The 22,147-nt window shown below is 44.3% G+C and overlaps 1 long non-coding RNA gene across 2 annotated transcripts in view; it reads left to right on the top strand.

Moving 5' to 3' along the window:
- Window positions 1–315: 315 nt before the first annotated feature.
- The window catches only part of LOC130541112 (uncharacterized), a 33,807-nt gene continuing 11,975 nt past the window's right edge, over window positions 316–22,147 (top strand). The window contains exon 1 of one of the 2 annotated variants that reach the window (XR_008955144.2): window positions 316–344. This is a non-coding gene — a long non-coding RNA (uncharacterized LOC130541112). Of the gene's footprint in view, window positions 345–4,820; window positions 4,951–22,147 lie in introns of those variants that run through there. The other variant, XR_008955143.2, reaches the window with a different exon arrangement.

Here is a 22,147-nt window from a genome sequence, read left to right as displayed (position 1 = left end):
TTTCTTAACATTTGGGGCTGGGACGTCTGTCTTTGCTTAAAAACACATCTATTTATATCAACAACCGTTTACATTGAGTCCTTGGAGACTGATTTAAGCAGATGTTGCCTGATGTGGGTTTTCGTACTTAGAAAAAATGTGGAATTCATTTCTACCCCACTCCCTCCTCAATAAAGTTAAATTGCAGAAATTTGCAAACCTTAGATTTCAGTGTACACAAAATACATCCTCCTAGCTTTTCATAACATGTGACTCATGTTATTGTGATGAAGGGACTAATGAATCATTTTCGTACTACGAGGGCTGGAAGACGGCAGTCCTGAGGGAGCTGACTTGCTTAGAAGGTTGGTAATGCGATTACTCATTCAATGGAGACCAGTGTAAAAGCTGAGTGTTGTACATACAGCTATGTTTATACAACCACTGCCTTGGCTTGGAGGAAGGGGCAAGGGCAAATTGGAAGTGGGTGGGAAAGACTGGAGGTGGCTTTCTGAGGCAAAGTGATGCCCAGGAATCAGACATGGGCGTGAACCAGAGGAGGAGAGACTGAGGGTGAAACCACGCTCCATCTGCATCTCGAAGTCACTTAGGCAATGACATTCATGCACAAGGCAGACTCTGGCCACGTGGTGAGAAGAGCTCTGCTGGATTCAGGAGGAAAGCCTTCCTGCTCTCAGGGGCCCCAGGCAGGTCTGCACCACCTTTAAGGGAAGTTCCATTTCTGTCTGTTTGATTCTTCTTCTTCTTGCCTTCTCTTCTTATTATCTTCCTTCTCTCTTCATCCCATTCCTCAGTGGCACACAGGCACTTTAATCCTGTCTGACAGATGTTTATCCTGTGTTTGTGCCCAAAGAGAGTTCATATTGATGCAATATAATTTGTGAAACCATTTCTTCCTTATTCTGTGAAATGACACATGTAAGTTTGTATATACATAGACCTCTGTCTTCAAAGAGTAATTTTTACTGAAAAGTGAATTTACTTAAAATGGGGAACATGATTTCACAGAACCAACAAGGGCAGTGTGACAGCTGAAACTTTGTCTTGAAAAATAAAACTTAAAATAAGAAAAGAAGTAATTTGGGATTATAATTATTATTTTGAGACAGTCTCACTGTGTTGCCCAGGCTGGAGTGCAGTGGCACGATCTTGGCTCACTGCAACCTCTGCTTCCTGAGTTCAAGCGATTCTCCTGCCTTAGCCTCCCAAGTAGCTGGGAATACAGGTGTGTGCCACCACACCAGGCTAATTTTTGTATTTTTAGTAGAGACCGGGCTTCTCCATGTTGCCCAGGCTGGTCTCGAACTCCTGACCTCAAGTGATCTGCCTGCCTCAGCCTCCCAAAGTGCTGGGATTACAGGAGTGAGCCATAGCACCCAGCCAATTTGGGATTTTATTAATGAATTTTAGATTATTACAGTAACATCAGCTTTCACTGCACACTGAACAATTATGGTAGTTCCTCCATCACTTTCTTTAACTTCAGGGAACCTTATATCATAGGCAAGATTTGGAGTTTCACATTGTCATCGGTTTGCACTGTATTTGCAGTGTTTTCAATCTTCATTTGTTACTAAGACTGGCATAGACATCGACCCAATAGACTACCGTTAATGCTGATGGTAGATGTGAAGGGGGTTTGAGTGTCAACTATTTCTCTACATGGTCAGTTCATTAGGGGATATTTAAAAATTATGGTTACTTTGACTTTGCTATCCACTGCTATCATAATGTTCTCATTTCAGTACAAATGCTCAGATAAAAAAGACACTCTCTCCCTTTGACACCTACTGGTGTTTATTATGAGTAAGATGTTTTGTCTCCATTAATTAATTTAAACCTTACAATGATTCAATAATTTAAGTATGACTGTCTAGTTTTATGGATGCAGGGAATCAGAAGCTCAGAGAGGTGGTGTAACATGTCTGGAGTCACAGAGTGAATAATGGAGGAGCTGAGATGTACAATCAGGTGTGTCTGATTCCAAAGTCTGTGGCTCCAGACAGTGAAGATACAATAAATACCTAACTCTTCAAGGCCCAGACACCAAAGAATATCTACAAGATCAACACTACCCAGGAAAACATGACCTCACTAAATGAACTAAATAAGGCATCAGTGACCAATCCTGGAGAAAGAGATATGTGACCTTTGAGACAGAGAATTCAAAATAGCTGTGTTGAGAAAACTCAAAGCAATTCAAGATAACACAGAAGGAATTCAGAATTCTATCAGATAAATTTAACCAAAGTCTGTGGCTCTGGCCTCTCTACACATTTCATCCAAGTCAACTGGGCTGGGTGGCCAAACACCTAAAGGTCACATCTGTCCATGGACAGCAATCAGCTCTTGATTTTCTGAGCCTCCCAAATTCTGACCTTGACTACAAGGACCCCCTTTCAATTCAATTGACAATTAAGGCCAATGAGTGAGACCTGGTGAAGACCACACCTGAAATGAGACATAATTTCAATTCTATCCACTGCTAATTCTCTATCACTGTCACAGTACATCTTAATCTGCCCATTGAAGCATCCGAAACATAACCCTACAGGGAAAAATTCACTAAAAATAATAGAGACCCTACCCTGGAAACGACTGTCTCTATTGGTCATTTGTCTTATGCCGCTGGATTTGAATGGGTCAATATCTGCTCTGACAGACGGCACTACAAGCACATCATGGCAACAACAGTTTTCAAATGAACTCCCTGACAATATTTCACTGGATCTGTGTGATCAACCAATGGATAATGTATTCTGTAGCACAGCACTGAGGACAGCTTGTATTTGCTTTTATGTGTCCTGTGAGAGGCCGTTGGGAAAATTTCAAATCCTTTGTGAGTGTTAAGTGTCCAATGTGGACTGATGGGCAGGTGGAGGCGTGCAGGTGGAGAGCTGAGTCACGGCTGTGTTTGTTATGGTGGCTCCTGATTGGCTTCTAGGTTGGCTTGCTCTGCCCATGTAGAGTGTCAAGGTGCATGGATGATGCTTTAATCCAAGAAGTCACAGCCCCATGGGTCAGGCAATTGCAGGTGAAATCTCAAGCAGGTGATTCTTCAGCCCAGCTCTGCCCCAGGAGATCCCAGGCTGATCAGATAACCTTTCAGAGGTTCGATATCCTCACCTCTCATGTGGAAAAAGTGGCAATGCCAAGCTCTTGGAGGTGTTGGAAAATCAGGTGGGATTTAGGGGAATCGGAAGCTTGAGAATGCTTGGTCAGTGATCAAAAGCTGATTTCTAGGGAAGGGCTAAAGAGGAGCAATCGGTCTTTGCATTGAAGGTGAGTTGTTTGTTTGTTTGTTTGTTTTTAGTTAAGATTAGTGCTTCTTAAATGATAGTTATTTTGCCATGTCAGAAGACACTTTTAAAGAAGGCCTCTGGGAATATAAATGCAAAAGAAAAACCAGTACATTCCAACTTAGAGCTAATTTAAGAAAACAATCTTTCAGCAAACTTGACAACTGCCCTGAGAATGTAGCTTCTGAGACCAGTGGTGGCTGTAATCCTAAATGACTCTAATAAACAATTCTCTCTGCCATTATAGTTATCAGAGAAATAATTTATATGATACGTTTCAGCTCGATAGACACCATCATCCCATTGCAAACCCCTATTTAGTGAACTAGATTCCAAGCTCTATTAATCATTTGAGTAGGGTGTCTGTTTGGATGTGACGTATCTACAATTAGGCTTAATTAAAACCACCCACATAGAGCATGCTGAAAGACCAGCATTTAAAAATAGGAGCTGAATAATTAGGGTCATTAATAGGAACTGATTATTTAGTTTATGATGGCTTAAACACAAATAAGGCTCAGCAGTTTTCTGGTTTCTAATGAAAACGCAGAGGGCAGAGCAAAGCTCACTTAAAGGGAACCCCTCATTATACTCTGGGAATGGCCATCGTTCTTCATCATCCTCTGTTTTAGGGTAGCCCATTCACCAAAGCATTTGCATCGGGCTGGTACAAGTAACCTGCGCCTCTGTGAGGGATGGAGGAAAAGTGCTCTGCCCGGGGCCGAGCTAGGCAAGCCAGGGGCAGGCTGGATTCAGCCTTCCCCAGGGCCCTGGGAGGAGCCTTTGTGCTCTGCCTGAACTGCACAGGGTAGGTGGCCACCCTCCCTGGGCAGAGGCCTCCTGCAACCGACTCTTTGTCGTCTCTCTGTTGTGGTTACTGCGTGGATTTTTCTGAGGCCACAGGAAATCTACTGATGCATCTCCCGGATCACCCACAGTCTATGACTGCCCGCTCTTAAATAAACAGTTTATGTACATGATGCTGTGCTGTTTGTGATGTTTCACATTCTTTGGCCTTAATGGGGGGCTTATAGAGCTTCCAACTGAGTAAGACAAGGGTATCTTTCAAAGCAGGTATGAATAAGGCAATGAGATGCTCCACCTCTACCAGGGCCTGAGCTGAGCTTACGAGTGTAAAATCCAGAGCTGGCGCTGATTCGGTGTGGGGGTGGGATGGGAGCAGGGTGGGAAAGTGAGAAGCTGAATTCAGTAGCGCATCAGAGGCTAAGATTTATTGGCTGGTACCCAGTGAAAATGGAAAGACTTTTCTGGCCATGATTTTTTTTTCCCATAGACTTGAGCTGGATTTTATTCACAAGAATCCAAAATAAGTATTTTAAGTGTGTGTGTGTGTGCGTGTGTGTGTGTGATTTGTGTGCGAGTGTGTGTGTGTCTTATTAGGTGATTAAGCACGTAAGAGGCTAAGTTCCTGTTCCTTTCCTTTATGTTGGAAATAATTTTAACCTTGTTCTCCTGGCTCAGAATCCTTTTCAAGCTACAAGTAGATTTCTTGTGAGTTGCAGGATGGTTTCTGGATTTGTTGCGTGAGACGTGACCTACCCTCCAATGTCTGAAGTCATCTCTTGCCTGCCTGGAAGGTCTGCTGTATGTTTCGGGCATTACTGTTTATCCTCACGTCATAGTTTTACGTGTGAGTCACTCTCATACAAAATGTTCACTTCTATTTTGTTTTGGAGGAAGGTTAGGGTGTTTTAAGCTAGACTGGTTTAGATTCACAAGAAAATGATGTGACCTATGTTTCTGATGTGTTTATGAAGTTGATTAAATAAGAGAATGAAACAGAAAGCAGTCCCTTTAGGAAAGTATCACATAGAGTTTCTCGGCCTCAGCACTGTTGGCATTTGAGGCCGGATCATTCTCCGTGGCGGGGGTCGTCCCATGTGTTGTAGGATGTTGAGCAGCATCCCTGGCCTCCACCTACTAAGACTAGCAGCACATCCTCCCACCGTTTGCCCCCAGTGGTGACAATCAAAGATGTTTCCAGACATTGTCAAATGTCCCCCGGGGGTGGGGGGCAAAATCGCCCCCACTTGAGAACCTCTGATAGAATGATTCATCTGGGTGGGGAAAATTAATTTTGTTCTTCCAAATATCTGAAGTAGCTTGAACGAATTTTGTTTTTCTGAGACATTCAAAGAATTATGGAATCTTGAGATTGTTTATCCTCTGAAAGAAGATAAAATCTTCTCTTTTAACCCCCCTTTTTTTTGGATCTTTTTGGTTTTCTTTGTGATTTATCTCCAGCAATTTTAAGATTTAGGATTACATTGTATATCAACCATTCTTACACTATGTAAATTAAGTTTATTTCCTACTTGACTCAAGATAAAGAATATAATTTCCACTGGTTTTCCAACTGTTTTCTACGTTGGCAAAATTTCAAATCATCTGTAACTGTTGACCTTTATTGAGGCTTCTCTAATAATCACTTTCTCCAACTCACGGAAGAGACATGTCATAGATTTGTGGTGACAAACCTTAGCTTTAAAGCTAGCTGAATGTTTTGTATACTTCTCTTCTTGACCCAATCTATTGATAACCGTCCAGCCTTTGTGGTGTGCCGAATTAATGTACTGCAAATTGCGTCCATAGAAACAGGTGGTATATTCCCCCAAGGCACGTTGTGAATTTATAATCACCCATGTATCCCACAGAGTTATTCTGAAATTGATTCAAGATTACGTTCTGAGATAAATCTGTATTCATTGCTATGAAAAGTTGCCCATAATATACTAGTGAGTAAAAAAGCAAGTCATTGAATACTGTGGTTTTAAAATAAAATGAAGTGAAACCAAATGATGTTAGAGCATGCTTTTATGCACAGCAGAGAAAGTTCTTCTAAATATGTTTACCACGCATTAAAACAGTTGCTTCTGTGGAGTCTGAATGTGGAGGGCTGGCTTGTGGGCAGGGGAGGAGGTGGAGGCAGACGCAGTTCTGTTTCTATCTTATACACTTCTGTATCTTTTAAGTTTTTTGAATCAGCACATACTAACTACTTTTATAATTTAAATAAGTGAAACCTATTTTCTCTTTCTTTTTTGTTTGCCACTACACAAGTGACAATTTCGTGCTTTTACTTCTGCCCTTTTTTCCTCAGAGGGACCACGCTGTCTTTCCGTTTCAGTTTGAACAGTTGGCTCTATCTCAAGTGATACCAGTCAATAGTTTCACCTTGCCTCACTCAGCCTGCACAGGATATGCAATTGCGTTTCAGGGGTAAACTTGGTATCATTTTCTAAACACGTCCACCGTTTCTTCTATGTGGCAGCAGGGGTATTGGTTGAGCAGGATCAACAAAGGCCTCCCCTCGCCTGCTTCCAGCCCTGAGGCTCCAGAGCTGCAGAGCCACGGCTACCTCTGTGGGTGGAGACGTAGGGGGAACAGGCAGACAGATGCAAGCCTGGGAAAACAGGACTCCAGCGAGCTAGGCATGTGACTGCTCACCGGAAGTTAGCACACAAACACTCACTATCACCTAGCTTTGGGTTTAAAAGCAATTACTCTTTGTTTTTTTTGTTTTGTTTTGTTTTGTTTTTGAGACAGGTTCTCACTCTGTTGCCCAGGCTGGAGTGCAGTGGTGCGATCTCAACTCACTGCAGCCTTTACCTTCTAGGCTCAAGCAATCCTCCCACTGCAGCCTCCTGAGTAGCTGGGACTATAGGTGTGTGCCACCATGCCCAGCTAATTTTTGTGTATATATATATATATATATATATATATATATATATATATTTTTTTTTTTTTTTGTAGACACAGGGTTTCTCCATGTTGCTCAGGCTAGTCTTGAACTCCTGGCCTCAAGCCATCCACCTGCATCGGCCTCCTGAACTGCTGGGATTACAGATGTGAGCCACTGCACCCAGCCTGCAGGCTCTGCAGTCAGACATCTGGGCTGAAGTCCCAGCTCCACATTGCCATGTGCAGATGTGGATGCCTCCCTGAAACTTTGTGAGTTTCAATTTCCTCTTCACTGGGAGGTGACTACAGCATCTTCCCCAGAGGTTCTCATGAGGATTGTCTCATGAGACAATCGTTGTAAAACATAGAACGCAATGTGAAAATTAAAGACATCACTAGGAAGGCTCCTAGGTAAACGTGGTGAAGAGGGAACTCGACTATCTTCAATAAAGAGATTATTTTTTAAAGTTGTAAATCCCCAAGGATAGATGGGAAGACCAGGAGAAGAGAGAATAGGGTGCAGATTTTAGAGGCTGGAGTGCAGGTGGATAGTGGAGCTGGGCTTGGCCAATTTAAGAAAGCCAAATCCTACACTAGCTGTGCAGAAATTGCCTGATTTGCACTACAGAACATTGATGTTCAGGACCCAGTGCCTCCAGAAATGGGAGTGGAGGAGGCCTAAGGAAGGAGGACGGGATGAAAGTTGTTTGGGGGCCGGGTGCAGTGGCTCACGCCTGTAATCCCAGCACTTTGGGAGGCCGAGACGGGTGGATCATGAGGTCAGGAGATTGAGACCATCCTGGCTAACATGGTGAAACCACATCTTTACTAAAAAATACAAAAAATTAGCCAGGCATGGTGGCGGGCGCCTGTAGTCCCAGCTACTGGGGAGGCTGAGGCAGGAGAATGGCATGAACCCAGGAGGCAGAGCTTGCAGTGAGCCGAGATTGCGCCAGTGCACTCCAGCCTGGGCGACGGAGTGAGACTCTACCTCAAAAAAAAAAAAAAAGGTTGTTTGGGAGGCAGTTGGATCCCTGGATGCCCACTCCTAATTTACCCTGGCTGAACTTGGGGATTTATTCTTTGGAGAAGCTGTAACTGCAGTTGCTGGCATGGAGGACCACAGGCACAATGGCAGGTGGGACTATACAGAAAACAGGGCGTTGAGGAAGCAGACACACAGCAGAATGCAGAGCCCCTGAGCTCCCTAAGATGGCAACTAGACATTTACCTTCCAGGCGGCAGACTGCAAGGATCTTCTCTGGTCCAGAAAAAAAAAAATTACATCAGGAGTCTCCTAATAAATGGTTCAGGCAGAGCATGCTACAGGGGAGATCTTGGCGGATGGGCCCCTGTGCAAATGCCTAAATCTGCTTTTGGGTTTCCCCAGATTAAAAATGAACAGACAGGCTGGGCATGGTGACTCTCACCGGTAATCCCAGCACTTTGGGAGGCCAAGGTGGGTGGATCACTTGAGGTCAGAAGTTCGAGACCAGCCTGGCCAACATGGCAAACCCCACTCTCTACTAAAAATAAAAAAGTTAGCCAGGTGTGGTGGCGCACGCCTGTAGTCCTAGGTAACACGGGAGGCTGAGGCACCAGAATCACTTGAACCCGGGAGATGGAGGTTGTGGTGATCAGAAATTATGCCACTGCACTCCAGCCTGGGCAACACAGCGAGACTCTGTCTTAAGAAAAGAGAAAAAAAATGTTAATTTGCTGAGAATGATGGCTTCAGAAAACCAAACACCGCATATTCTCACTCATAAGTGGGAGTTGAACAATGAGAACACATGGGCACAGGGAGGGGAACATCACACACTGGGGTGTGTTGGGGGGTGGGAGGGTAGGGGAGGGATAGCATTAGGAGAAATACCTAATGTAGATGACGGGTTGATGGGTGCAGAAAACCACCATGGCATGTGTTTAACTACGTAACAAACCTGCACATTCTGCACATGTATCCCAGAACTTAAAGTATAATTTTAAAAAATTAAAAAAGAAAAAAAACCATTTTGCCAACTTAAAAAAAATGGACAGCAAAGCAGCCAAGGACTGGCTGACCACTAAGGACCTGCTGGAGGTAACAAATGTGAAAGGTAAAAGCACATGAAAAAGTTTTAAAAACAATTTGGGCTAATAAGCCAGTGAAAAGATATTGAGTATTGTTACCATTAGCTACCAGGGAAGCACAAGTCAAATCCGCATTGAGTTTGTGCACCCGTGTTCACAGCAGCACGATCCACAACAGCCAACAGGTGGAAAACAACCCAGGCGTCTGTCCAGAGATGCATGAATAAGCAACATGTGGTCTCTTCGTACCATGGACCATTATTCAGCCTTAAAAAGGAATGAAGTACTGACACAGGCTACAACATGGATGAACCTCGAAAACACTATACTAAGTGAAGAAGGCCAGACACAAAAGACCAGAAATTGGCTAGGCGCAGTGGCTCATGCCTGTAATCCCAGCACTTTGGGAGGCTGAGGCGGGCGGATCACCTGAGGCCAGGAGTTTGAGAACAGCCTGGCCAACATGGTGAGACCCCATCTCTACTAAAAATACAAAAAATTAGGCGGGCATGGTAATGGATGCCTGTAATCCCAGCTACTCAGGAGGCTGAGGCAGGAGAATTGATTGAACCCGGGAGGTGGAGGCTGCAGTGAGCTGAGACCACACCACTGTACTCTAGTCTGGGCAACAAGAGCAACATTCCATCTTAAAAAAAAAAAAAAGACCAGAAGTTGTATGATGTCATTTATATGAAATTTCCAGAATAGACAAATCTATAGACATGGAAAAATGGATTAGTGCTTCCCAGGGGCTGGGGAGAGGTGGAGATGGGGAATGAATATTAACAGGTATGGAGCTTCTTATTAAGGTGATAAAAATAGGCTGGGATAAATGATGGCGGTGGTTGCACAGCTGTGTGAATATCCTTAAGAAGGCCAAATTTCATCTTATGTGAACTGTATCTCAGTAAAAATAAAAGTCAAAAGAAACCTGGAGGAAACCGAGACTACACCTACTGTTAACACCTTTAGAGAGATGAGATGAGTTTTCTTCTATGCATCAAGAATGAGAGACCATACAGGAGATCGAGACCATCCTGGCTAACACGGTGAAACCCCGTCTCTACTAAAAATACAAAAAATTAGCCGGGCGTGGTGGCGGGCGCCTGTAGTCCCAGCTACTCAGGAGGCTGAGGCAGGAGAATGGCGTGAACCCGAGAGGTGGAGCTCGCAGTGAGCGAGATCGCACCACTGCACTCCAGCCTGGGCGACAGAGCAAGACTCTGTCTCAAAAGAAAAAAAAAAAAAAAAAGTGAGAGACCATAAAAAAGCAACATTTGGAAAATAACAAGCACTGGGCAAGCTTGGGGAAAGTCACATGATAGCCAAAATGAAAGACCCAGTACAAGGATTAGAAGGCGTGGCTGGAAAATTGTATTAGAAAATAGAGCAAAGTGAAAAGAGAGAAGAAAAGGGAGAGAATGTATGAAATTGGAGGCCCAGACCAGGAAATGCAGCTTCCAGATGAATTCCAGGAGGAGAGAACAGAGAAGCTGGTAAGTCTTTAAAATACAATTCAAGAAACTTTTCCAGAAATGAATAACACCAGCTTGCAGGTCTAAAGGGCCTAGTACAAGAGATAAAAATAGACCTACACGAAGCCTCGTTGCTGTGCAATTTCAGAGCACTGAGGACAGGAAGAAGATTTTACAAGCTTCCAGGGAGAAGGAAAAAGGCAACACATGAAGACTCAGGACTCAGAATGGCTGTAGCTTTCCCTGCAGCCGCTCTGGGAATGACAAGAGGATGGGGCTTTCTGCAGGAAGGTGGTTTTCGACCTGGGCTTCTACACCTACAGAAACTATCAATCCAGTGCACAGGCAGAATAAAGGCATTTTCGGAAATGTTGAGGTGTCAATTAGAAGTTACAGGTTAGGCCAGGCGTGGTCGCCCACACCTGTAATCCCAGTTCTTTGGGAGACTGAGGTGGGAGAATTGCTTGAGGCCAGGAGTTCAAGACTAGCCTGGGCAACATAGCAAGACCCCATCTCTATTAAAAAAATAAATAAAATTAGCTGTGTGAGGTGGTGCATGCCTGTAATCCCAGCTACTCGCGAGGCTGAGGTGGGAGGATCACCTGAGCCCAGGAATTTGAGGCTGCAGTGAGCTGTGTTCATGCCACTGCAATCCTGCCTGAGCGACAGAGCGAGACCTTGTCTCCAAAAAAAAAAAAGTAACAGGTTAAATATTCATCTTGCAACAAGGATTGATCTTGAAAACTATCCAAAAGGAAAAGAGTCAAATCATGATGAGATAAATAGCATGAGTTACATAAATTAAAAGCGTTTACGTGAAACACAGTAGGCACTTTGCAGATGGTCGGCAAACATATCCCCCTGGAGTGAAAGAAGGAGAAAGGGAGAGGGAAGATGATGAAAATAGGAGGGAAAGTGAGGAGGAATGAGAGGAGCAGGGAGTGAGCAGGTGGCCTGTGTGCCTTCTACCAAAATCATCACAGAATATGAGGTCAGCTTTGCAGAATCCGAAGAACTTTCATCGAAATAGCAAAAGCCCCATTCTGCCCTCAGAGAACTTACCTTAATGTATTAGTGTGCTAGGGCTTCCATAATAAAGTACCATAGGGTAGGCGGCTTCAACAACATTTATTTTCTCCGTCCTGGAAGCTAGAAGTCTGGGATCCAGGTGTGAGCAGGGTTCGTTCCTTCTGAGCCTCCCTCCTTGGCTTACAGATGGCCGCCTTCTCCCTGTGTCCTTACATGGTCATGTCTGTGTTCTAATCTCCTCTTCCTGTTAGGACACCAGTCAGATCGGATTAGGGCCCACGCTAATGACTTCACTGCATCTTAATTATCTCTTGAAAGACTATCTCTGAATAAAGACACGCTTTGAAGTACTGGGGGTTAAAGCTTCAACAGATGAGCTTGGGGGGAACACAGTTCAGCCCCTTCCAAACAGGTGGATAGACAGCTGTCAGAGACTGGGTTTCCTCATCTCTAACATGTACACGAGAACACCACCTAGCTCTCAGAGGTGTCTGAGAATCAGGTGAGAGCCAGCTGGAAAGGGCACGTGAGAGTGCACTGCCAGCAGCAAAGCACCCAACAGGCCTCAATTCTTATTTCTGCAGGTCGAAGCCCAGATCTCCATCTCAGACCTCCATTTGATGCATCGTTTGATCTTATTAAAGCTGTAAGTTCCCAGAACCATTTCCCACTTTGCAGCAAAAGCCACGTTAGCAGAGTCTTATCGTAACATGCCTGTCCATGATGCCATTTCATGATTTGTTGTTTTGAACGGATTGAGCTGAATCATTCGGATTGGCACTGTTTTCTCTTTCTGGGTCTGACTGGAGAGTCTGGCCAGGGTCTAATCAGTTGAATTCCGGTTAAGAAAGGACCTAGTCTCTTCTCCCTACATCTCTTCTTAAGATGCCTTTATCCCAAGAAAAATGGGCTTTTTATTTATTATAAACAGAAGCACACGTGAAAGTTTGAGCCTTTTTGCAAGTGTGAAACAAAGACTTCTATTTTTATCTTTTGCCAAACTTGACATTTTGTTGTGAGCCCTGGAAGGGGCTCCTTTTTTTAGAAGGGAGAGGCCCTCCCTGCCTGGCCTCCACAGCCTCTCAGGGAATGTGGTGTTTAATGATGAGTTATTAGATAGTCAGAGGCATTTGCGGAGCTGTATGGGAGTGCCAGATCGCCCTCTGATAATAAATTGAGCTAAAGTCTGTTGGCATCGCAGACAGGGCTGTGTTTAAGTGAAAATCTGAAACCTGACCAAGAATATGGAGCTAAAGTTTGAGGCCTCAGCCTCCAGTGTCATTTTTCTGAACGACATCCAGCAGATATCGGATAAGCAGAACTGCCATTAGGAAAGCCCCAGGAACTACTCGCTGAGTAGACAGAAGATGCCTAAAGGCAGAAGGGATCTCCAGAGAGTTCAAGAAACTTCCAGGAATGGCTGGTTGGCCACATGAAATTAATGGAGACATCATGAAAAGATTTTCTTTGGTTTAACAAAATTGTGTCAGTCATGCATAGCTGTGTTCAGCTTTGGGGGTGCACAAAGGTGAGATAGACGTCACCACTGTTGTCAGGGGTTTACAGTTGTGCGTGTGTGTGTGCATGTGTGTGTGTGGGAAGACTGTCAAGAGGAAAGGACAGCAGAGGGATTTCTTTTGATCATAATACAAGGTAAGGTGGAAGGTATAATTCAGTTTAATATGGTTTTTCTCCCCACTCCCATCCCCTTTCCTGGTCAGTCTTTACCCTTTACTTTTCTTCAGGGCACAACCCATGTTCTGTTACATTATACATTCATTTGCTTATCATGTTGGTGGTTTCTTGCCCCAACCAGACTGTACCAGGTACAGATGTTTCTTTATTCCTGGCACTCAGTGCGGTGTCTGGAATGCATTAGGCTCTGCAAGTCTGTGTCGGGTGAACAAATACTAAATACAGGAGAAATCCCCACGAAGGCACGGGACGAAAATTCCAGGAGTCCCTCCCCTCAAAAGGCTGGGGGCTGGGGGGGGGTCTCTTTCCTCCAAACCATGGGGTGGCACGGGCTGACAAAAAAACAAAATCATGTGGATCTTTAGGTCACATTATGAGAAATCAAATATTGTATTATCCAAAGATTGTTTCCAAAATCTGTGTTGGTTAAGTGATACAGGCACACAAAAAAATGTTGACTGGGCATTGGGACATGAATGAAAGAGGAAATGCATTTACTGACTAAGAGAATTTGCTTAAAACTCTTGAGGGCTGTTTAATCTCTTTCAGCACAAAATCAATATGCCTATAAAGAGTTTAAAATATAATAGAACATTCTTAAAGTGAGAATTCAGTAAAACGAGCATTTAGTGTTAAGATGTACCAAACTGCATCTGGCAGGAGGAGTAAGATAAATTTCATTCCTCCCCTTTTCTTACTCTACAGGTTTGCACTCTTCAGGTTTTCTTTTTAAAAAACAGTATAGAATTAAACAGTGGAAGATGTTATCTATATTTTTAAAAACCAAAAGATTTAATTGTATATTTAATTAACACCAAAACTCAGGAAAATTGTAAGATATAGAAATATGTCATTTTGAAAACACTTCACTTGAGCACAGGAGTTCGATAACAGCCTGGGCAACATAGTGGGACCCCTGCTTCTACAAAAAATTTACAAAATTAGCCAGGCATGATGGTGCATGCCTGTGGGAAGAGTGTCAGGAGGAAAGGACAGCAGAGGGATTTCTTTTGATCATAATACAAGGTAAGGTGGAAGGTATAATTCAGTTTAATATGGTTTTTCTCTGCACTCCCATCCCCTTTCCTGGTCAGTCTTTACCTTTTACTTTACCCTGTGGTCCCAGCTACTCGGGAGGCTAAGGTGGGAGGATCACTTGAGCCTGGGAGGTTGAGGCTGCAGTGAGCTGTGATCATGCTATTGCACTCTAGTCTAGGTAAAGAGCAAGACCTCGTCTCAAAAAATAATAAAAGGAAACACTAAAAATCCTAAACAACAACAACAAAAAAACCAAAACAGAAATGCAACTAGTTAATAAGAAATAGTCCCAGCAACAATCTTTCCAAGGAAATGGAAATCAGTATATTGTATGTTTTAGTCTGGTGTGGTGGTGCAAGCTTGTAATCCCAGCTACTTGGGAGGCTGAGGCAGGAGAATGGCGTGAACCCGGGAGGTGGAGCTTGCAGTGAGCCGAGATCGCGCCACTGGACTCCAGCCTGGGTGAAAGAGCAAGACTCCATCTCATAAATAAATAAATAAGTAAATCTCCCCAAATAATATTTTAAAAAGAAAAATGGTCTGTAGTCCCAGCATTTTGAGAGGCCAAGTTGAGAGGATTGCTTGAAGCTGGGAGTTCAAGACAAGCCCGGGCAATATAGCAAGACCCCCATCTCTACAAAAAATAATAATTTTACAAATAGCCAGGCATGAAGGCTCATGCCTGTAGGCTGAGGAGGGAAGATCACTTGGAGTTTAAGGTTGCAGTGAGCTTCACTGCGGTCCAGCCTGGGCAACAGAGTGAGATCCCAATTCATAAATAAATAAAATAAAATAAAAGACAGAAATGGATGACACTTGAAGATACCTGGCAAAGAACAATATTCAAATGGTCAATAAATATAGGGAAAGGGGCCCAGACTCATAAGTAATCAGAAAAGTGCAAATTAAAAACATTGAGATTCCAAATACACTCACCAAGGTGGCTAAGATTAAAGGGAATATCCATGCCAGGGGCTGATGACAATGGAGAGTGATGGAAACTCTCTCATATCATACATTTGGTTCTAGTCACTAAAGGAAGAGGTTTGGTATTATCTATTAAAGTGAAGATGTGCATTCCTTCTTTCATAGTAATTCCACTCCTAGGTAGATACTCAGCAGAAAAGCATGCCTATTTTTAGCACGAGACTTATACAGCAATTTTCACAGCAGCAGTGTGTATAGCAGCTTTAGACTGGAAAAAACCCAACTGTCCATCAACAATGAAATGGATTCATGAAAATGGTTTTTTAAATATAATAAACAACTTCACTGCAGTGAAGAAATTGGACCACAGTTACATGAACATGAATGAGCCTCATAAACAGAATGACGTGCAAAACAAGCCAGATACTAGAGAAAACATATCACAGAATCCCATTTATATACTTTAAAAAACAGACAGGGGCTGGGCGCGGTGGCTCACGCCTGTAATCCCTACACTTTGGGAGGCCGAGGCGGGTGGATCACGAGGTCAGGAGATCGAGACCATCCTGGCTAACACAGTGAAACCCCGTCTCTACTAAAAAATACAAAAAAAAAAAAAATTAGCCGGGAGTGGTGGCGGGCGCCTGTAGTCCCAGCTACTCGGGAGGCTGAGGCAGGAGAATGGCGTGAACCCGGGAGGCGGAGCTTGCAGTGAGCCGAGATCGCGCCACTGCACTCCAGCCTGGGCGACAGAGCGAGACTCCGTCTCAAAAAACAAAACAAAACAAAAAAACAGACAGAAGTAAACTATAGTATTGAGGGGTCATGCTTAGGTGGGTATAGCTGAAGAAGAGCAAGGAAATCTACGTGCTATTCATTGAGCTAGACATTTCTGATTTGCACAGTTTTCTGTATGGGAAGTATATTTCACAATAGAAGTGGCTAAAATAACATAACCTCTCTAACTTTTAAAAATACGAAGTTATTTGGGTCATTATTGGTGATTTAGATATAATCAGTGAGCAGGAGTAGATGAACTATCCCAGGTGCTTTGGTGAGGCTGGATTCCACCTGTGGGAGCTAGTTGTTATGTAACCACAGTGATAAGGAACACATTTCATTGGTTAAAATGGAGGGAAACTAACCAATCATCATAATCCTCATGTTTGCTACAGCACTTTTTGTTTTTTTTTTTTGGCAATGACTAGAAGAGGAAGGCCAGAGATGAAATGTTTCTAATGTGTTTTAAAATTTAATGTGGCCTAAAGAAAAGGCGGTGTTACTGCAACACAACAGGAAATAGCTGAGGGAGCCTGTTAGCAAATTTTGAGCAATGGGTCGTTGCTGCCAAGGCTAAGAGGTGAAAAATGTGCCTTCTATGAGTCATTGACTCCACACAGCATGAAGCTAATAAACTACCACTGTGGCCAATGGGGAGTCTACATTCCGGGCAAATTTGTATAGGGTTTTTTCGCACGTGGGATGGTCAACAGACCCCAGGGAGAGTAAGTGTTTCTATTTTAATGATGGTGATGATAGACTATGGTGATCAAATTGACTAAAGCTGCAGGCAGCAGTCCTCTGCTTTGCTGGGATTACGGACCCAAGACCTATGTTTTATTATAGTAGCAAAAATAATCTATATGTGTATGGTTCTTTGTAGTTTACAAAATGTATTTGCATATATACATATCATTCTATTTTCAGCTATGTCGAGTAGGTAAATCAGCTATTATTACTCCCATCTGCCACACAATTAAACCAAGACTCGGGAAAATTAAGTGGTGTTGTTCAGAGTTACCTAGCAGGTACAGGTTAAGCATCCCAAATCCAAAAATCCAAAATGTTTCAAAATCTGAAATTTTCTGAGTACTGACAAGATGCTTTAATGATAGGTTCATTGGAACATTTAGATTTCAGATGTTTGGATTTGGGATGCTCAATTGGTAAGTATAATTCAAATATTCCAAAATCCAAAATAATCTGAAATCCAAAACACTTCTGGCGCCAAGCATTTCAAATAAAAGATGCTCAGCCTGTAATAGAATCAAGTCAGTCTACAGCACTTCAATTTAGTACTTGTTCCCCCTGATATAGGTGGTTCTCAATCTCTGATCCTTGGAGTTACTCCCAGGGGTTCAGAAACCTATAACAGAGATTAAATAACGCATACACTTACATGCCACCATTTTTATATGTATGCATTAAATGCATGCAATAAGACAAAATATTTTTAATGTTAATGAATTCACAGTGCCTTTTGTCACTCCATTTCTTAATAAGTATCACCACAAATATTTATTGAGCACCTACCATGTGCCAGGTGCTTTTCTAAAAGCTTGGATACAGAAGTGAGTAAGGCAGAAAAGTCCCTGTCCCCTTGGAATTTATTTTCTTGTTAAGAATATAGTTGAGTGAATATTAAGTGAAAAAAAATTAAAGCAGCTTAAGGGAAGAGGGTGCCTACAGTGGAGTTGGGGGTGGAGACATCCCCTCCTCAAGAAAGTTGAGAATGACCCTGCACTCCACAGAGCTTCTCAAGGCACAAGTGGTGCAGGAAGAACATTTTATAAAAGTCAACATTCATTCCTGAGATTTTCGACCTCCACAAGTCCTAGATGGCGGGAGGGAGGCATCTATGGGGAAATTACTTTGTTAATGAAAGGCAATAAAGAAAGTCATCACCAATGACTTTTTTTTGTTTTTAAGAGACAGCATCTCGCTCTGTCACCCAGGATGGAGTGCAGTCCTGTGATCATAGCTCACTGCAGCCTTGAACTCCTGGGATCAAGGGATCCTCCCGCCTCAGCCTCCTGAGTAGGCAGGACCACAGGTATGTGCCACCACCCCTGGCTAACTTTTGAATATTTTTGTAGAGATAGGGTCTTACTTTGTTGCCCCCTAGGCTGGTCTCCGATTCTTGGCCTCAAGTGATCCTCCTGCCTCTGAAAGTGATTGGATTATAGCGTGAGCCACTGCACTGGGCAGAGCTTCTTTCTCTTGAATGAACCAGGACCATATTCATAGTTTGAAAAGACTGTGATATGCATTTAATAAAAAAGGGGCAGTTTATGGAATAATATTATCAAAATGCTTTTAGAGTATAGAAGGATCTCAAAAACATGGTCTTGGACGTCGTTGAATGATTACTGATTTTGGAGACAACATGTTCTGAAAAGTTCTAAATTTAGAACAAAAGTTCTAAATTTAGAACAAAAGTTCTAAATTTAGAACAAAAGTTCTAAATGTAAGACTTTATAAAAAACCTACTTAACAAAATGTCAACACTTGAAATGTTTGATTCCCTTGCCCAAGGAACTCTGACGGTTTCCCATGATAATGATTATACGGGTGACACCCAACTTGGCAATTTGCTCATAGCAGCCTAGAAGAGGAACTGCCTGCCAGTGAAATATTATCAAAGAAATAGATACATGTTAATTTTGTTTAAGAACGATTGAGTAGGGATCATCCTGGCTTTCAGCTAAAGATTTCTCCCAGCCAGAATTTTCTCCAATTACATAATAAATAATGGAGGCCTCATACTTTAGATTATTTCCACATTCATTTTACAAGCTATAGCTTGTCTTCTAAACGTAAAGCACATTCAGTTATAAACTGAAGCCCAGGGAACAGAATGTTCCCCGGACTTGGAAACACTATGTACTTTGCCTTCTTCTTCTTTTTTAATATTTTAGAGCTTGTTTAAACAAATTTAGCCCTGTCTTTAATTAATCCTAAAGACAAGAAAATGATAAACTATGCATTGCATTAAAGAGATAGAGAGAGAGAGAGAGAGAGAAACTTCACATTTTTAGCAAAATCAACTTGGCTTTTTCTTTTGAAGTTTTCCGAAATTGTCCATTGTGTGCCAGAGAGGCACAGGCACAGATTGGTCATGCAGTCCCTATTTCCAGAAAAGGCAACGTGAGCTGTCTGCCTGGTTGTGGGCCACCTGGCCTGTCCTCTGCACTGTCCATTCATTTCCTCTGCTCTCCCTCACTGCCCTCACTGCAGCCCCTCTGCCAATGACACCTGGCCATCTGCTTTTTCGAAAACAAAGGAAATGCATTTCTCCCAGAGATACAAACAGCAGAATTGCCTTGGGAATTAGTGGCCCACTGCAGGTTGAGTATTGGGTGTGGTTTTCCATTTTGCCTCCCCATGGGAAGCGTGCCCACCCCTGGCGGGGGTGGGTGCTAGTCCAGGGCTGATCTCCAGTCAGCTGTGTCCTGGGGAATCAGGTGGGACACTGGGCTGACAGCAGGAATGCAGAGGAGACCATCCTGGGAGGAAAGGGTGTCGCCACATGTAGAGCGCTTCTCCCTGCAGGCCCTTGTGTGCACAGGGTCTGTCTGCTTCTCTCATGGGACCGTCACAAGGACACGGATTTGTGTGCCATCCCCACTTTAGACAGGAGGCCACCAAGGCTCCTGGGGGGAAAAGTGGCTTCATGAGTGGTAAGGGAGGAACAGGATCCTGCAGAGACTATATCTGAGAGATATAGAGACAGAGTCTGTATCTGGAACCTGCATTCCTAGCCACTAATATCCCAGGTCGCTTATGTGTGTGATGTAACTGGTGCTGGATGGAGACCTCTCTCCTCTCCCATCCCATCGGCCATGAGAAAGGCCCATCCCAGTGCCCAGCCACAGGAGGTGTGGAATATGCAAGTTTCTGCTCTCCCTGCCTTCCCCTAACATCACTCCTTTTGCTCACTGGGGTCTGAAGTGGCCCCACAGAAGGACAGCTTTTCCCTTCAGAAAGGAGAGGAGGCAAAAATGCAAACAACTTGGCAAGCAGGTTGTTGATATCCAAGATCGTGGCTTTCATCCCAAGAAACGTTCTCAAAGATGAGAACCGGATGGAGAGGTGCTGTTCCGCTAAGGTGGAGGAACAGGGCTCGGAACAGAGAGAAACCACACGGCCCAAGGGCAGTGTCATCTCCCGCCACGCACAGCCTTCCTCCATCCGATCCATGCAGACTGACGCCTACCCTGAGCTCAGCCAGATCCCGGGAGGGAAGCTGCCCTTCAAAGTGCTCATGTCCAGGTGGGAACCGGAGCAACACAGCCCTCTCTGCAGAGCTTATGTGGGCTGAGGGGAGATTCTCGGCTGGGTGCCTCCCTGTTTACATGAGGCAAAATATTAACCCTGGCTGTCAGGAGCAATGGGAGGGAGAAGAGAGAAGCCGGTGGCTTTGACTTGCGGCTGTGGCAAGTGAAAATTCACCCCATCTAGCTTGCCAGGCCATGGGTGTGGACCAGGTCAGGTCTCCATCAGGGCCTCATAGATACTCCGTGCAGTTTTCTTGGACTTTTCGCCTCCAGAGCTGTGAGGAAATCGGTGTCTGTGGTTGAAGGCCCCCGTCCGTGGTGTTTTGTTTTGGCCGCCCCAGGGAACTCACACGTTGTTCCTCATTTAGCTGCGGCCACACTGGCTTCTCTGCTGTTCCTCAGATATCCTGGCTCACGTATGTCTCAAGGCCCAGGCCCCGGCTGTTCCCTCTGCCTGGAGTGCTCTCCCCAGCCCGCTCCTTGCTAACGGCCTTGCTTGCTTCAGCGCTTGAGTCTGTTCCCACGCTGCTGTAAGGAACTACCTGAGACTGGGTAATTTGTGGAGAAAAGGGATTTTATGGACTCGCAGTTCTGCAGGCTGTACAGGAAGCATGACTGGGAGGCGTCAGGAAACTTACAACCATGGCGGAAGGAGAAGGGGAAGCAAGGGCCTTCTTCACACGGTGGCAGGAGAGAGAGGGAACAAGGAGAGAAGCGCCACACGCGCTCTTTTTTTTTTTTTTTTTTTTTCGACAGAGTCTCGCTCTGTTGCGAGGCTGGAGCGCAGTGGTGCGATCTCAGCTCACTGCAATCTCCGCCTCCCCGGTTCAAGCGATTCTTCTGCTTCAGCCTCCTGAGTAGCTGGGATTACAGGTGCACGCCAACACACCCAGCTATATTTGTATTTTTAGTAGAGACAGGGTTTCACCATGTTGGCCAGGATGGTCTCCATCTCCTGACATCGTGATCCACCTGCCTCGGCCTCCCGAAGTGCTGGGATTATAGGTGTGAGCCACCACGCCCGGCCGGGAAGCGCAACGCACTCTTAAAGCATCAGATCTCATGAGAACTCACTCACTATCACAAGAACAGCCGGGGGAAATCTGCCCCCATGATCCAATCTCCTCCCACCAGGCCCCTCTTCCAGTTCCACATGAGATTTGGGCAGGGACACAAATCCAAGCTATGTCACTCATATACCCCGCGTCACTGATGCCTTCCCGGGTCCCAATCCGTTTCTCCAGCTCACTTCTTTCCTCAGCACTCATCACCCTGAGCATGTTACATCTCCATCTCCTGCTTCTCCCTCACAAGATGTGAGCTCCACAAGAGCAGGACCTTTGCAGCTGTATCCCAGGGTCCAGAACAGGGCCCAGCACATAGTTGCTGCTGCATAGTTTTGTTTGTTTGTTTGTTTGTTTGTTTGTTTTTGTGACAGGATCTTGCTTGGTCATCCAGGTTGGAGTGCAGTGGTACAATCTCAGCTCACTGCAGCCTCAAATTCTTGGACTCAATTGATCCTCCCACCTCAGCATCCCAAGTAGCTGGGACCACAGGCACACACTACCACGCCTGGCTAATTAAAAAAAAACTTTTTTAAAATAGAGATGAGATCTCACTATATTGTCCGGGCTGGTCTCCGACTCCTGGCCTGAAGAGATCCTCCTGCCTTGGCCTCCCAAAGTACGGGATGACACGCATGAGCCACTGCCTGGAGCTATTTTTTTGTTTTGAGTGAATGAATGTACAGGTCATACTCCATGTGCCAGGTGTGAACTCAATCCAGAGGAAAGAAAAGAACTTTCATGTGAGGAACGTGAGCCCTTTCAAATTATCAGGCCCACAGAGGCAT

This window comes from Pan paniscus, chromosome 22, assembly GCF_029289425.2.
Source record: "Pan paniscus chromosome 22, NHGRI_mPanPan1-v2.0_pri, whole genome shotgun sequence".
Lineage (NCBI taxonomy): Eukaryota > Metazoa > Chordata > Mammalia > Primates > Hominidae > Pan > Pan paniscus.
Note: the sequence above shows the minus strand (reverse complement) of the source record. Positions and strands in the feature narration are given on the sequence as shown.